At 38.7% G+C, this 12,677-nt stretch overlaps 1 protein-coding gene across 11 annotated transcripts in view; it reads left to right on the top strand.

The window, feature by feature from the left end:
- TENM4 (teneurin transmembrane protein 4) overlaps positions 1-12,677 on the top strand; it is a 1,569,569-nt gene that overhangs the window by 811,495 nt on the left and 745,397 nt on the right. For 10 of the 11 annotated variants that reach the window (XM_073661697.1, XM_073661699.1, XM_073661700.1 and 7 more), the window contains one exon: positions 10,244-10,315. The gene's annotated coding sequence lies outside the window, so the exon portion shown is untranslated. Of the gene's footprint in view, positions 1-10,243; positions 10,316-12,677 lie in introns of those variants that run through there. The other variant, XM_073661698.1, reaches the window with a different exon arrangement.

Here is a 12,677-nt window from a genome sequence, read left to right as displayed (position 1 = left end):
TCCACCACTCTAGCCCATCAGGATTGCATCCATTTCTTTAGACTCTGGCTGGTGGCATTCTCTACTCCAGACCACCAGGGAAGTCTGCATCAGTCTGAAGTCCTGTGCTTTGTACCCAGTCTTTGCCTTTGTGCCCGCTGTTACTCTTCTGGTCACCAGATTGGATTTCCTTTATAAGCCGATGATGGTTACACACAAGTTTTCTTTTTTTTTTTCCAACTAAAGTTAATTTGCTTCAAATTTTGGCAATAAAGCTAAAAATTGCTCATGTCAAGTGTTACAGACTCCTCACAAAGCCGCCACCTTTTATAATGTGAACAATTTATCTAATTCACCAAAAAATTATGCACCAGTAAAATTCTGTCAAAAAAAAAAAACGCCAACAACAATGAGAGTCTAATAAATATGATTACTCTTATTTCTAGGTTGTTGTTTTTTTTTGTTTTTTTATTTCTTTCTATCAACATATTTGTACGACAGCACAATTACTGACCTAATTGTTCCCCAGGACTCAGGAAAGATTAGAGGGAGCCTAATCACACAAGTGTCAGTCAAATCTGTGTGGACCCCGGCTGCCTTTGAAGTGGCACATTAGTATTTAGTTTTCATTTAAAAACCAATATTTGGTATTTCACAGTCCTTTGAAGCCAGATCTTGCGCTACAGAAAATCCTCAAAGCGGACGTGAGTCTGACAAATGTGAGAACTACACTAGGGGTCTAATAACTGTTTTCAAATTTGACATTTTTAAAGCTTGCCCGAATTCTGCCATTTTAAAATTCTTTATTTTATATATTTTTTTTAATTCTTAATTTATATATTTGAACAATTTTTTTTATTATCATAAATTTATATATTGGAATTCATTTTGTATTATTATTAATTTATAGATTGGAATTATTTTTGTATTATTATTAATTTATAGATTGGAATTATTTTTTGCTATTAATTTATACATTTGAATTCATTTTTATTATTAGTTGATCTATTTTAATTCCTTTTTTTTTACTATTTTTGATTAATTTATTTGAATTATTTTTTTGCTATTATTAATTTATATATTTGAATTAATTTTTGTTATTAACATATAACTTCTAATTCATTTTTTTACTATTATTAATATATTTTAACTTAATTTTTTTTTGCTATTTTTAATATATACAGTATTGGAATTCATTTTTTATCATTGATTTATACATTTTAATTCAGTTAATATATTTTTTTTACTAATTTGAATTTTTTTTATTATTTATTTATATATTTTAACTATATAGTTGAATATTTTTTTATTATTAATTTATATAGTTGAAATATTTTTATTATTTTTATTTGACATATTTTTTATTATTATTAATTTATATATTTGAATACATTTTTTCATTAGTAATTTACATATTTGAATTCACTTTTGTATTATTTCCTAGAATTTTTGTTTATTTTAACTTTTTCATTGTTTCTTTATTTAGTTTTTATTATTATCCAACTCTAACTTGTTGTTTTTTTATATTGCTGGCATCTTGGCAGCGACCCCTTAAATGCCGCTAAAAGGGTCCAGTTTTCTTACTCTCCCCAACCCGCCCCTTACTCTTGCCACATGCTAATGGGTTCCTAAAGTAACAGAGGCATACTAAAGGTACCCCATCCCAAGGTCACCAGGTTGACACCGCTGTGAAGCATTGAAGGTGCAAGTTCCCTATGGGAAAAAAAAAGTAGAAAAAAAAAAGAAAAGAAAAAAATTAAAAAATAAAATATAATCAAAATTGGAAAAATTAGAATCGGAGACCTTCTCCCCTTTTAAAGAATATACATATGCGGTATTGCCACGTCTGCAAAAGTCAGATGCATAAAAATCATTTAATTCATATTGTAAAAGCAAAATACAAAAGATCCAATTGCTAGAATTTCAGTTTTTGGCTACATTATTAAAATATAATATATACCCAAAAAGGGTACTAATCAGTGGCATAACTTGAAGCTTGGGGGCCACAAGGAAACCCACGTAAACACGGGGAGAACATACAAGCCTCTTGCAGAGGTTGTCCTTGGTGGGATTTGAACCCAGGACCCCAGAGATGCAAAGCAACAGTGCTAACCACTGAGCCACCATATAGTGCTAACCACTGAGCCACTATACAGTGCTAACCACTGAGCCACCATATAGTGCTAACCACTGAGCCACTATACAGTTCTAACCACTGAGCCACCATGCTACCACTTAAATAACAAAAACGCGCAAAAAAAAAACCTATAAGTGTTTAGTATTGCCGTAATCGTACTGACCCCAAGAATCATGTCGCCAGGTCATTTATACTGCACAATGAACACCGTAAGAACAAAGGCGGAATTGCGTTTATTTTACCATTTCACATCAATAGAAATTCTTTTCTCCTTTTTCAGTAGACGGGCTCATTCACAAAAAAAAACGGAGTGATTTTTTTTATCAGACTTTGATCAGAGTGTGGTCCGAGTGTCCTCAGTTTTTGTTGTCTGTGGAAATAAAAAAAAAGAAAAGAAAAGTTTCTCCAGCGTCTCCATTCTGTCAACTCATGAAAATCGGACCACACTTGGATATACAGTCCAATTTTTCCATGAACCCATAGACTTGTATTGTCGATTTCGATCTGACACTCGGATCAAAAATCGGACATGTCTCCGCAATTTAGCACGGACCGCTTGGTCCCTGAAAAATCATGGACGTGTGAATGGCTTCATAGACTATCACATGTACGAGTGCTGTCCGGGAAAACCTTGGCTGCCACTTGTACGAGAACAACGGACGTGTGAATGAGCCCTAAAGTGAATGGTGTCATTGAAAACTACAACTCGTCCTGGAAAAAAGCAAAACCTCATACAGCTGTGTCAAAAAATTTAAATTTCTACGGCTCTTGAATGAAGGAAGAAAAAGACAAAAGTACAAAATTTTTAAATTTTCCACTTTACAAAGGTTTTTTTCACTGGATTTTTGGAGCAGAAACTGAGCGGAAACTCAACGTTTTTTAGAAGTTTTTAGATTTTTAGGAGGATTTGGAGAGTTTCAAAACCTCCTAGAAAAACGCCATGCCCTCATAGTCTAAGATTGTTTTTGTTAGCCCAGGAACAAAAAGGAAAACTGTTTATTAGGGATGAGCGAATCCGAGCTGTAAAGTTTGGTGTTTGTACTGGACATCTAGTCGGAACACTTCTTACTGTATGTCCACGTTACTGTTCAGGTTCGGCAGCCGAATAAAGCTTGTTGAAAGGCTGCAGTGCAGCCAATCAACAAGCTTTAAGGCTGTGGGCACTTCCGGCCCCATCACAGCCATGCCAAATAATGGCATGGCTGTGATTGGCCGTTGCACATATGTAACCCGGCCTGACTCTGTAACATAAATAAATAATTTAAAAAAACTATGTGTGTTCCCCCTATTTATATAACCAGACAAGGGAAAGCAGACAGCTGTGAGCTGGTCTTATTATGCTGGGAAGGGGCCAGTATCCATGAACCTTCTATTAATATCAGCCTGCAGCTGTCTGCTTTGCCTTTGCTGGTTATTAAAAATGGGGGGTCCCCCCTATTTTAATAACCAGCTAAGGCAAACCAGACAGTTTGGGGCTGATATTAATAGGCTAGGAAGGGCCATGGATAGCGGCCCCTTCCCAGCTCCACTCCTCCACAGGAGGTGGAGGGCCTCCTAGTTCAAGGTGATTAATTTGTATTTCTTTTATTGTATGCTATCTTAAGTCATTTCCCTATCCATATTTGTTTGTAGGGCAATTGTCCTGCTCTTACCCCCATTTTGTTTCTTTTGCAGCCCCCTAGCCCTTACTACGACCATTTTACAGTCATTTTACAGCACCAAAGTTAGGTTCCCCATTGACTTATATGGGTTTCAGGTCTGTGGTCAAGTTCGGGTCAAGTGCAGGTACATGAATCGGACTTTGGACTCAAGTTCGGCCAAACCCGAATTTCCACGGGTCCGCTCATCCCTACTGTCCATGACAGGCTCAGATATATATCTTGTCTGCTAAATATCCCTGGTACAAATTCTCTATTTTTTTTAACTTTTCTTTTCTATAATTTTTCAGGGCGCTTATGTGACGTTGATGTCAGGAATTATTACTCCTGGCGCGGCCACCTATATTAAATGTGTTGGAACTTGGAAATAAGAAAGAAAAAGTACTACTTTTTTTTTTTCCTTGAAACAACGCCATCCATGGTCACTGACTGTGTCTGGTTTGCAGCTCCTAAGAACCATTTAATTAAACCCTGCAATAGCAAAAACAGTCCACAAGGTCATGCAGAATGTGAATGCATGTGTGGACAAAAGAAGAGACACAAGATTTCTCCCAGTAGGTGGAGCTTTAGAGCATTGTGCTACAGATAGGCTGAATAAAAGGGACATGAGCGCACCTTGTGGTCAGACATGGTATTTCAATTAAAACAATTTAAAATGGAAATAAAAAATTGTTTAGAACTGATACAAAATGCTAAAACCTCGCCCACTGTATTGGCAGCTTATCTTTAGCCTAGATGTAGGGAAAATGGGAGCACTGTATTTTTCATTAAAATGAATTGTGACCAGTTTCAACCCCTTCGCAACCTTACGTTTTGTCGTTTTTGCTTTTTCGTTTTTTGCTCCCCTTGTTCCCAGAGCCATAGCGTTTTTATTTTTTGGACAATATGGCCGTATGAGGGCTTATTTTTTGCGGGACAAGTTGTACTTTTCAACGCCATTACTAGTTTTACCATATCGTGTACGGGAAAACAGGAAAAAAATTCCAAGTGCGGTAAAATTGCAAAAAAAGTGCAATACGACAGTTGTTTTTTATTTATTTTTTTACCACGTTCACTGAATGCTAAAACTGACCTGCCATTCTTATTCTCCAGGTCATTACGAGTTCGTAGACACCAAACATGTATCGGTTATTTTATATTTAAGTGGTGAAAAAAAATTCCAAAATTTGGTAAAAAAAACGTTAAAAAAATAGCGCCATTTTCCGAGACCTGTAGCGTCTCCATTTTTCGTGATCCGGGGCTGGGTGAGGGCTTATTTTTTGCGCGCCGGTCTGACGTTTTTATTGATAACATTTTGGGGTAGATCCTATGTTTTGATCGCCCGTTATTGCATTTTATTGCAATTTTGCGGCGACCAAAAAACGTAATTCTGGAGTTTAGAATTTTTTTCTCATTACACCGTTTACCGATCGGATTAATTATTTTTTTTATATTGATAGATGGGGCGATTCTGAATGCGGCGATACCAAATATGTGTATGTGGGTTGTTTTTTTTTATATTTTATTTTGAATGGGGCGAAAGGGGGGTGATTTAAACTTTTATATTTTTTTTATTTTTTTTATATTTTTAAAAACATTTTTTTTTCACTTACTGCATGCTTCAATAGTCTCCATAGGAGACTAGAAGCAGCAGTTGTCTGATCGTCTCTGCTACATACAGGGGACGAGCAGATTCCCTGCATGCAGCAGAAATGGTCCTGTGCTATGAGCGCCGACCACTAGGTGGCGCTCATAGAGACCAGATCATGACAACCACAGGCGTCTGCTGCAGACCCTGGGTTGTCATGCACGCCCATCGGTGACCCGCGATCACGTGACGGGGTCGCCGGTGGGTGGGGCTTATGACGCGCAACCAGGAAGCGCGCGTTAAATGCCGCTGTCGGAGATTGACAGCGGCATTTAACATGTTAACAGCCGCAGGTGGATCGCGATTCCACCCGCGGCTGTTGCGGGCATATGTCAGCTGTAAGAATCAGCTGACATGTGCTTGGTTCAGTGAGGGCTCAGCGCAGCAGCCCTCACTGAACCGGGGGTACGCAAATGTGCGTACTAATACGGCAAGGGTTGGAAAGGGGTTAAAGCTATCTCCTACTTGGAGGATAGGGGATAACAACCCGATAACTGAGGGTCTGACCGCCGGGACTCCCACTGACATAACTTCTAAACCTGGCACAATCCCTTTAATTTATTTCACTATATGTAGCCATGCATTATCTATTATCTATCTATCTATTATCTATCTATCTCATAATACCTATCAGTCTCATATCTATCGTCATATCCATCTATCTGTCCAATGGCATACCGCCAATGGCAGCAAACCTTGCAGCCACCATGGAGCCTATGAGTCAGTGGGTCCTGGTTCTAGCTCATCGTGCTTTCAACTGTTTCATCCTGGTTGCCAATACAGTTGAAATCAATGATGGAAGAGGGAACTCTCCACTGATACTCCCTCTGCCATCATCCCCTCTCTGTCTCTGAGCTCTGTGACGTCTCAGTGCAGAGGGCGCGATGACGTCACTACAACGAGCCCTCTGTGCAGAGGGTCAGAAGACCGTAGACTGCCGAGACTGGAGCAGCGGTGGAACAGGAAGGGGAGAGTATTTGTGTGGAGACACGAGGGTCAGAGGGTCCTCTCGTCCGCTAGCCTGGCTGTCTTCAGAGAGATCGCAAGGACCAGGGCTCACCCCACTGAACGCCCGCACTCCTTTACCATGGACAGAATACTACTCACAACACAGGGTGAGGGTAAATCAGTGTGGCAATACTTTATTGAACCACCAACAGACAATAACATAGAACAGTCCAAGCAAATACCCAAGATGGTGCAAATTACAGAGTCTCACCCTTTCGCTGACTCGTCGAGATTAGAGCAGCTGCGACTTCGGGGCTTCTAGGGGTGAGTATACCCACAAGTGGCACCCTGCTTTTGGCAAGTACCCACAGAGAGGAGGTAACGACAAGCTTAGGAAGCTGACAGTCCATTGAGGTATGTGGCCAGATGACCAGATTGTCCCAACCTGGCTTCTGCGAATTTCTCCATGGATTCAGTGATGGTCAATGGATCAGATCTGTATTCATCCAGCTAGGGCCGTGGTCCCTTAAACTGGCGTCCTGTAGAATCTTAAATCTGTAACCCTCTTGATAAAGCCATGTTGTCCTGGCTGCTGTTCTGTAGAGTCTCTACAGAAGGATAAAGGTCCCTTTTAATATCCACATCTATCCTTCAGGTCATTCATTATCCACAGGTCAGGGGGAAGGTGGGATGAGGTCAACTCTCATTGTTTATGTACTTAATCAATCTGCATAGTTTGTCCTTCACTGTTTGCAGATCAACAAACTGCATGGCCTGATACAAGGGTTAATCAACATATTAGCAAACATCAATTGTTCAATTACCCAGCGTCCCTGTCCTCCAAAGATAGCAACACAATAATCAATTCAAGAGTCAACCTTCAGACTCATATGAACAATAGTCTATGTCTCCTGACCTGCCAAATAAAATTATGTCTAGCATAATTAAGATTAAATGCTGTATCATCACAATTTGTTTATTTTTTATGTAAGGAGCATTATATGAGGCCCATAATACTGTATGGAGCCCATTATACTGGTACGGAGTACTATACAGGGCCCATTAAACTGTATGGAGTAATATATGGGGCCCATTATACTGTATGGGGGACTATATGGGGCCCATTATACTGTATGAAGCACTATGGTCTATGGTATGCCCATAATACTTCATGGAGGACTATGTGGTGTCAATAATACTGTATGGAGGACTACGTGGTGCCCATAATACTGTATGGAGGACTATGTAATGCCCATAATACTGTATGGAGGACTATGTAATGCCCATAATACTGTATGGAGGACTATGTAATGCCCATAATACTGTATGGAGGACTATGTGGTGCCCATAATACTGTATGGATGACTATGTGGTGCCCGTAAAACTGTATGGAGGTTTATGTGGTGCTCAAAATGCTGTATGGAGGACTATGTGGTGCCAATGCTACTGTATAGAGGACTATGTAGTGCCAATAATACTGTATGGAGGACTATGCGGTGCCCGTAAAACTGTATGGAGGATTTTGTGGTCCCCATAATGCTGTATGTAGGACTATGTGGTGCCCATAATACTGTATGGAGGACTATGTGGTCCCCGTAAAACTGTATGGAGGACTATGTGGTCCCCGTAAAACTGTATGGAGGATTTTGTGGTGCCCATAATACTGTATGTAGGACTATGTGGTGCACATAATACTGTATGGAGGACTATGTGGTCCCCGTAAAACTGTATGTAGGACTATGTGGTGCCCATACTACTGTATGGAGGATATGTGGTGTCCATAATACTGCATGGAGGACTATGTGAGGCTGATAATACTGTAATGAGGACTATGTGGTGCCCATAATACTGTATGGAGGACTATGTGGTGACCATAATAGTGTATGGAGGACTATGTGTTGCCCATAATACTGTATGTAGGACTATGTGGTGCCCATAATACTGTATGGAGCACTATATGGTGCCCATAAAACTGTATGGAGGACTATGTGGTGCCCAGAATACTGTATGGAGCACTATATGGTGCCCATAAAACTGTATGGAGGACTATGTGGTGCCCATAATAGTGTATGGAGGACTATGTGGTGCCCATAATACTGTATGGAGCACTATATGATGCCCATAAAACTGTATGGAGGACTATGTGGTGCTCATAATAGTGTATGGAACACCATGTAGTGCCCAAAAAACGGTATAGAAGACTATGTGGTGCTCATAATACTGTATGGAGGATTTGTTGTGCACATAATAGTGTATGGAGCACTATGTGGTGCCCGTAAAACTGTATGGAGGACTAGGTGGTGCCCATAATACTGTATGGAGGACTATGTGGTCCCCGTAAAACTGTATGGAAGACTATGTGGTGCCCATACTACTGTATGGAGGATATGTGGTGCCCATAATACTGTATGGAAGACTATGTGGTGCCAATATTACTGTATCGAGGATATGTGGTGCCCATAATACTGTATGGAAGACTGTGTGATGCCCATAATACTGTATGGAGGATTATGTGGTGCCCATAAGTGTATGGAGGATTATGTGGTGCCAATAATAGTGTATGGAGGATTATGTGGTGCCCATAACACTGTATGGAGGACTATGTGGTGCCTATAATACTGTATGGAGGATTATGTGGTGCCCATAATAGTGTATGGAGGATTATGTGGTGCCCATAATAGTGTATGGAGGATTATGTGGTGCCCATAATAGTGTATGGAGGACTGTGTGGTGCCCATAAAACTGTATGGAAGACTATGTGGTGCCCATATTACCGTATGGAGGATATGTGGTGCCCATAATACTGTATGGAGGACTGTGTGGTGCCCATAATACTGTATGGAGGACTATGTGGGGGCCATTATACTGTATGAAGCACTATGTGGGGCCATTATACTGTATAGAGGACTATGTGGGGCCATTATACTGTATGGAGGACTGTGTGAGGCCCATAATACTGTATGGAGGACTATGTGGTGCACATAATACTGTATGGAGGACTATGTGGTGCTCATAATATTGTATGGAGGACTATATAGGAAAATGACTATGTAAGGGCTGCAAAGTTTTGAGATATGCTCTTCTGCGACCCTGCAGAATATTAAGGTTTTGTTTGTTTGTTTTATTCGGTGGGGGGGAATAGAATTTGTGCTATGGGGCTCTATGATTTCTATATACACCCTTGTATCTCTCTGTTATTATCTATATAGCTATCTATCCTCTATCTATTATGTATCTATCATCTATCTATCTATTATATATTATCTATCTGTTTATTATCTATCTATCTAATATCTATTATATATTATCTATCTATCCCATATCTATCTATTATCTATCTATCTATCTATCCCATATCTATCTATCTATTATCTATCTATTATTATTATCTATCTATCTATTATCTATCTATTATTATCTATCTATTATCTATCTGTTATCTATCAATTATCTATCTATCTATTATCTATCTATCTATTATCTATCTATCTATTATCTATCTATTATTATCTATCTATTATCTATCAATTATCTATCTATCTATCTATTATCTATTTATTATTATCTATCTATTATCTATCTATCTATCTGTTATCTATCTATTATCTATCTATCTATTATCTATCTATTATCTATCTGTTATCTATCTATCTATTATCTATCTATTATCTATCTATTATCTATCTATCTATCTGTTATCTATCAATTATCTATTATCGATCTATTATCTATATATTATTATCTATCCATTATCTATCTATTGTCTATCTATTATCTATCTATTATCTATCATCTATCTATTATCGATCTATTATTATCTATCTATCATCTATATATTTATTATCTATCCCTCTATCACGTGAATTTAATGATTTCTTTTTTATGATCCCACAGGTAGACTTCCATAATTAGAAGAGAACACAGCCCTCTGGTGAATGGGTTCCTCATAAATCCTACAAAGAAAAGGTAAAAGCTTTAAAAAATGAATCTATTTCTGTGAATTATTAAATCTTCGTGTAATACATTGTTCTGATGTAATTTATTAATCCGGCAGCACCGGCGATGAAATATGGTTAATAATTTACTGACGCATCTTACATTTCCTCGGACTCCATTATAATATTTGAGCATTTCTCTCAAAACAAATCCCCAACATTGAGTCCTGGAGCCCCGGGGGGGTGGACTACGATGACGGCAACAGAACAAGACTCATAGGATCAGCGAGTGGTCTTGGGTGGTCTGGGATTGTGCCCGTATCATGCCGCCTAAAATGTGACCGCATAGTTTAGATGCTGAATAACTATTATTTATCGCCCTGTTCTTGCTGTAATGGAATCGAGCAAAACAGCCCAGCAAGAACAGCTGCAGTGTAAAGCATAGGGGAGAAACCTACCAGTGCAGTGAGCTGAGACCGTAGCTGAATACCAGAGCAACTGAGACTCTGAGAGAAAAGGCAATGGGCAGCATCGTCTGCTGTAGTTTGTATGTTCTCCCCGTGTTTGTGTGGGTTTCCTCCGGGTTCTCCGGTTTCCTCCCACACTCCAAAGACTGATAGGGAATGTAGATTGTGAGCCCCAATGGGGACAGTGCCCATAATGTCTGTAAAGTGCTGCAGTACTATTTAACTGAGTATAATAAATAATAATAAATAAATGAAATAAATGCCTGAATGTACAGAGGTAGTGAAATGAAAAAAGGAGGAATCAGATCAGCTAGAAGAACAGCTTAAATCTTCAATGGCCCAACATGAGCGGGATAACAAGACAGCCGCGTCTTATTGTCTCTATGGCAACAGCTTCTTTTTTCTTTAAATGAAAGAAGAATCTTATTTTCATTATCACTTTTTATAAAAATGTGTGTGTGCCGCCTAGTGGACAGAATGATGATGGATAGATGATAGACAGATTTGAAATAGATAGATAGATAAAAAATAGATCATAAGCAGCACAAAAAAAAAATTTGAAAAAAGGTGCAAAGCCCCCCCAGGTACACACCAGTCCTATATATATCCAAGAAAGAGAATGGAGGCAGCACACAAACCGATGATGAAAAAATTGTTTTTTAATAGCCCATGTGACTGTTAAAAGACAATTTTTTCATCATCGGTTTGTGTGCTGCCTCCATTCTCTTTCTTTGATAGATAGATAGTTATGTGATAGATATTTGATGGATAGATAGATAATAGATAGATAGATAATAGATAGATAGATAGATAATAGATAGAAAACAGATAGATATATAGATAGATAATAGATGATAGATAATAGATAGATAATAGATAGATAGATAATAGATAGATGATAGATAATAGATAGATGATAGATAATAAATAGATAATTGATAGATGATAGATAGATTATAGATAGATAGATAATAGATATATAATAGATAGATAATTGACAGATAGATGATATATAGATAATAGATAGATGATAGATAGATTATAGATAGATAATATATAGATTATAGATAGATAATAGATTATAGATAGATAGATAGATAGATAGATATTGGATAGATAAATGATAGATAGATGATAGATAATAGATAGATGATAATATATAACTGATAGATAGATGATAGATAGATAATAGTTCTGTAACTTTCTCAGAAGTCTTGTAGACCCCCAGGATTGTTCGGGACAGGTCTGACCCACCAGATGTGATTGCTGTAGACGCCTCCGGGCTCCGACACAATACAGGGCCCCAAGGGTCCAGCAGAAGATGACTCTGGAGCCAGTCACTTGCATGTACATGTTCCTTTCATCTCTTCTGGATCCGTACACTTCACCCCCATTGTCTTAGTCTCGTACACTGTGCGCCCCTCCGCTGACACGACAGCGACATTCATAGTCAGAGATGGGAGCCGTTGTCCGCTGGAGAATGCGCCGTCACACTTCTCGGCTCAACCACTCGAGGCCTTGAATAGACCGATGTCGGCGCCGTCTTCCTTCACTGTTTTACTTGTACTTTTATGAGAAGTGTAGAGAAGGGCCGATCACTTTTTTTTGTACATTTTTTCTTGGTATTTGATTCCCTCAGACAAGACATCTAGAGTAAGAGATAGATAATTGCGCATTAATTGGACTGTGCCCGCTGAAAGGCCTGGCTTTTAGTTCCCATGGTCGGCGAGATAAGTTTCTTGCATAATGACAATTAAAAGAAATAAAGAATATGCAAAGCGAGGCTCAATCGGGATCAGCTCTTTGTGAGTAAAACAATGAACTTTCAGTCCTCACTGCCTCGCGACGCTCATTTCCTCGCTTCGTAATAACATTAGCATAGAAGATTTTTTATTCCTTTACTGGTGGCTTCTTTTATACCAAACT

This window comes from Phyllobates terribilis, unplaced genomic scaffold (genome assembly GCF_046119375.1).
Source record: "Phyllobates terribilis strain yellow unplaced genomic scaffold, ASM4611937v1 Scaffold_2__4_contigs__length_985480577, whole genome shotgun sequence".
NCBI lineage: Eukaryota > Metazoa > Chordata > Amphibia > Anura > Dendrobatidae > Phyllobates > Phyllobates terribilis.
The sequence above is the reverse complement of the archived record's forward strand: the minus strand, read 5'-3'. Positions and strand labels throughout refer to the sequence as shown.